This window comes from Lytechinus variegatus, chromosome 6 (genome assembly GCF_018143015.1).
Source record: "Lytechinus variegatus isolate NC3 chromosome 6, Lvar_3.0, whole genome shotgun sequence".
Lineage (NCBI taxonomy): Eukaryota > Metazoa > Echinodermata > Echinoidea > Temnopleuroida > Toxopneustidae > Lytechinus > Lytechinus variegatus.
In genome coordinates, this window is record NC_054745.1 from 41,764,611 (window position 1) to 41,770,196 (window position 5,586).

At 36.7% G+C, this 5,586-nt stretch overlaps 1 long non-coding RNA gene across 1 annotated transcript; it reads left to right on the plus strand.

Moving 5' to 3' along the window:
- The first annotated feature begins 276 nt into the window (after window positions 1-276).
- On the plus strand, window positions 277-5,586 carry LOC121416658. The gene is made up of 3 exons (XR_005970226.1): window positions 277-327; window positions 3,244-3,334; window positions 5,462-5,586. It is a non-coding gene; the product is annotated as an uncharacterized LOC121416658 (long non-coding RNA).

The following is a 5,586-nucleotide window of genomic DNA, read 5'->3' on the forward strand; positions in this document are numbered from 1 at the left end:
ATCATCGTTATTTCCATTGCTGTTGTAATTACTATTCTATAATATTGTCATCGTATACTTTTGTTTCATAATGGAGGATTCTACGTATACCTGGATGGCTACAACGGTGAGTGGGCACAGCTGACCTCATCACGAATGCTTCAGGCAAGCCAGGATGACGTTTGTCTTGAGTTTTGGTATCAGAGTTATGGATGGTCAAGTGGAAACAGGCTTACTGTCTATGTACAGACATCGGATGGACTTACGACTGTATGGGAAGAAACAGAGACTATGGGGCCTCACTGGACCCAGGGGCTAGCTAAGCTTCGTCAATCTGGAGAGTTTGTGGTAAGAGGCAGAAATCGCCTTTGAAACTTAGTCAAAACCAAAAACCATGTTATCCAGGGGAGCGTTTCATGAAAGGACTTGTCAGACGTTTTATCCGACAAGTTCTGTTTTATCCGACAGTTACTATAGTAACAGTGCTTCTCAACCAATCAGAATCCAGGAAAGTTGTCAGATCTGACAACTTGTCGGACGAAAATATTGATGAAACGCCCCCCTGGTCGCCATGACCATGATGACGTAGGAAGTATTGTACGCACATGGGTTTTGTGGGAGGTGTGTGTGTGTGTGTGTGTATATGTGTGTAGGACAACGCGGGGGAGCATATGTGCGTGAATGAGAATCTATGTAACAGTTTTAAATTGAGAAATCTATGTATTCATTTACTTATTTATCTGTTTATTTTATTATATTTAATTGATATTTTATCGATAAGAAATGTTAAAATAATGTGAAGGGCAGTCTGGTTCAGTTATAAAGCCTGCTTTACAAAAAAGCCCTCGATCGCCTTTGCAAAGAGAATTATAGAACATGGTAAACGATACATAAATGATACAATAATGAAAATGAAAATTAAATATAACAAAGCAACAATCTATGAATGAAAACAATAAAAAGGAGGAAGAAATAGCAGATCTCAGTTTATTTTATAATACATATTTGGCCAATTGCTATCCTCGTTTAAAATAATTGATAGAATTGGTGGATTGAACTAAAAATGGGAGTTTATTTAATAAGGAGCTTGCTTGAAAAGAGAAGGATCTCCTTCCAAATTCAGCTTTAGGGAATGGACTTTTTTAAAGGAGAGAATTTACAGCACAGCGGGTCCAGTGTTAAATGTGCGATGAGTAATTAGCGATTTTAAATAATTTGGGGCTTTTATATTCATTGGTTTGAATACCAAAACGAGTAATGATACTTACGTATTTGTTCGACAAATTGCCAATTTAGGTTTGTGCATAGTGATGTATTATAAATCCTTATTAGGATTTAATCTCACACATCTATTCTATTTTTTTGCAGAAGTTTTTCGTATTTAACAGTTTTTTTACGTTTTGCCCAGGTCATGCATGTAGTGCAACAATAATCAATATGTGGTAAAATTAAAACAGAACATAAGTTTACAAGAGTATTATGGGATGTTAAGGTTTTTTTATTTTGCGACGAATAAATTAGATTTTACGTGATATCTAAGTATTCATATTATTTTATGATTATGCCCAGTCAATGTCAGTTGTGAATCAAGTATTACCCTAATATATTTTACTTTTCTCGACACATTGCAGGTTGTTACCATTTAATCTGACCATGAATCAGTGATTCTCTAACTTTTTTGTTTCGAAAGGCATGACCAAGCTTGTCAATTTTTTTATGAATGATACTGAATATACATTCTTATTAATTTCAAACAACTTGCATATTAAATCAAAGCCATTTGTAAATTCAACTGAATAAAGTGATATTTTTAATGTTCATGAATCTTTATATAAATGTTACGTCATAAACAAAAGATCAATGGTCCTAGAACTGATTTATTTTCTAGACCTGGAGTTTGGACTAAAAACCAAGTAAGCATAATGCTGATGTGCATTTTTAAAAAATAAATACGAGATTAACAACGCACGAGCTAATACTAATAACGATACTTCCCTGAATGTACATGTACAAGATAAGTAGGCGACTCACAGAATAGTGGTGGTATTTTGTGGGAATTCTGCTGCAAATTCTTTAAGGTAGGACAAAATGCTCCATAAGACAGTTAAAGAAAAGCATCATGAACTGTGAAAGTTTCATATTAGGTTAGTATTTTCCTTCAATGGTATTTGTGAAAAGTAAAAATTGTGGAAAGTATAACTGTGTGTTGTTGAAATAAAGCTAACTCCAAAATAAGTTACTTTCCAATTCACCGGAAAACTGAAGTTCGAAGAGGTGTAGATCGAAGGCGAATGACCACCAACTGGACCGAGACGCGAGATGAGTGTCCGCGAAAAGTTCGGGGCAGTGATAGCTGAGCGATGAACGGCGTGAAGCGCTCAGGTCAAACAGTTTTTATCACCGCGAAAGTGAAGTCCAAGTATATTTCACAAATTCCGGTAGATTAAATTAAATAAACATATCGCGTTTCTTGATCGCGAAAATGAGCTCATAAAATAATACGTAACTAAAGGTCCGACATGAAAATGCAATGTATCCGAAAATGATATTCCGTGAGTAAATTAATATCCAAAATAAGGCAGTAGAAAAGGACCGCGTGGGTAGTACAGAGGTTGACTAGCTAACTCCTCAAAACGTGCGAGAAGCATGAAGTGTACATGACGAGTTCGCAAGGAGAAGTGAAGAAATTACTTCCATGAAAATTAACCACGAGATCGTTCCAAATGATGATTAGTATATCCAAAGTTTCTTGACCTGGACAAATCATGATGATTGGTCACTTGAATATAAACATTGCCGGATTGGCTATCTAAAACAGCGAGGCACGCCCCAAGACTTGGAATGCGGCGCGCAAACTTGACAATAAGAAAATATGCGACTCTTGCGTGAAGTTTACGAGGTACACATGTTCGCGGTTAGCCAAAGGAATTTGGCCATTGTATTTACAGATTAAGACGAAATAAAATGTAGACGGAAATTTACATTTGGGTCAAAACAAATGCAAGTCGCTACAAAATAATCACTACAATCTTTAAAGCGGCCAAGCGATGAACAAAATTTCGACAACAACAAAACAATATATTTTCTAAATTAATATATTTTTTTTCTTTTCGTAACATTTATTATGTAGACTGACATCAAGGTTATTGACTTTGCTGGCAGTGACCTTAGAATTGAATTAAGTGACTTATTTCATGACGATGTTTTTTCTCTCTCTCTCTGTTTCTCTCTCTCTTTTCTCTTCCTAAAAAAATCCCTCAAAAGGTTATTTTCGAAGGCGTTCATGGCAAAGGCTACGATGGGGTACTAGTCTTAGATGACATCGATTTCACAATTGGTGAATGTAAGATACCAAGTAAGTTAAAACTGCCCTGCTAGATACGCATACATTCGTAATTCCGAAGCTTCGTTATTCCGAAGGTTCGGATATTCCGAAGGTTCGTTTTTCTCTAAGGTTCGTTAGTCCGAAAACGAAATGAGGTTCGTAATTCCGAAGATTCGTTTGTCCGAAAACGAAGTGAGGTTCGTAAATCCGAAGGTTCGTTAATCCGAAAACGAAATGAGGCTCGTAATTCCGAAGGTTCGTTAGTCAGAATATAAAATGGATAACGAAGCTTATTTCGTTTTTGGACTAACGAACCTTCGAAACAACGAACCTTATTTCGCGTTCGGATTATCGAACCTTCCGAATAACGAACCTTCGGAATAAGGCCACAAATGTTCGGATTAACGAACCCTTTTACGTTTTCGGATTAACGAACATCGAGGTATAGGCTAAATAGACCACAGTCTCACACATTGTGATCACTGTGTGTTCACATAGAGGACTACGTGGACAGATTAGCTACACTGTTGAATGCTCAAATTCAGCAGTGTGATGAATTTTTCACACTTTGAACACCTCGACAGTGTGTCTGCTCACAGCGTGTTCACGTGGTTGACTATTTGAATATGTGATTCACACCGATAAAATACACGGATTAAACAGTGTGATCGTGATATCACACTGTACCACACTGTGACAAACACTGTGAGCCAAACTGCAGGACACTGTGTTCTTTTCAGTTTGGTGGAAACAAAATACTATGCCTAATGGAGCATTTGTTTTTTGTTCAAGACATTAAAGGTAACTGCCACTTTTGGTAACGATATCAAAATGAGTTCGTACAGAATTCAATGAAATGACCACCAAAGTGTCTGTTTGTATAAATAAAACATATGTGCCAAAGGATTATGGAAGAAATTGCGTAATTGCTGAGAAATCAGCAAATAAGCACAGGATTCGGGTCAAGCGTCGGCCCGACATTCACAGCAATAATAATACACTGTCCAACGTGCGCTTATCTGTCGTTCTAACACGAGCAGGTTGGTGATCTTCGGTGTGACCATTTTTCAGCGTAGATTTCAAGATTTCACAAAATTCAGTTTATGTAACTGTACCAGATATAGTGAAAATTAAGCCTTGTTTTACAGACTTTCTCGTGAAATCAGTGTCTACTGCAACTACTGGCATTTCTCTTTAAGTTATCGTTCGTAACATAGAAACGTACGTCTAACAGCCAATATAAGAAGAAAGGGCGTGTCTGTCATTTTATTTCATTTATATGCACTACTTGGGACAGGTGAAACAATTTGGCTCGTGGTTGAATGGTGAACAGAGTTAATGTCATAGTCTTTGGATATGGGCAATTCTTCTTGGAGAAAAAACTCCAGATTTCCTTTTACAGTTAAATAGTTTTATTTGAAACAGAAGTTAATTACAAAATATTTATAGCACACAACATTTACCTTGTTATGTTCACTTTTTGATCTTATTCGGGCAAATATTAATTAAGAGGCTATTTCGAACTCAGGGATATATATATAGACTTATCTTATTAGTAAGAGTAATTCGATTTGTATGGAAAGTACGCATTAACGGTTGAATATCAAGATCCCTTGCCCAAAGTCGAAAAAAATAAAGACGCGTTTGGTCGATTGGATCTTAATTTTGATATCATAAAAAGAAGAATATTTACTTCCACGTGTGCCTTTCATCACATTATACGTTTGCTAGCTTCTCGAATGACTCGTCTTTGCATCTTCCTGAAAGATTAGTTATCTTGTTATCAAATTATCAGGGTTCTGTCCGCTGAGCATTATATGCAGTGTATTGTTACTGAGGGTGATGTGACAATTTAGCACGCCAGTAACAACACAGTAATCTTCTTTGGCCAGGCCCAAGGCAGACATTATACAATATTTCATAGATAAAGCAGTTCAACATTGTGACTTTGAGGTCTACGAACAAGGATCACTACCCCCCCCCCCGAAAAAAGGAATGAATAAATAAACTAACAAAACAAATACACTTTGTATCTCTTTCTGTGTGGGTGTGTGTGTGTAAGCCATAATCGTCACATTGAAGTTCGATGTACATCAGAATAGTCCTGTTTCAACAATTATAACCTTTTTGATACTTACTATTTCATATCATTTACAGATTACTGCGGATTCGAAAATGGTCAATGTGGCTTCAATCAATCGCCGAGTGATGCGTTGCTATGGCAACTTTCCTCCTCCGATTCCAGTTCATCCCAAGTCATACCGCCTTATGATTCAACTTTT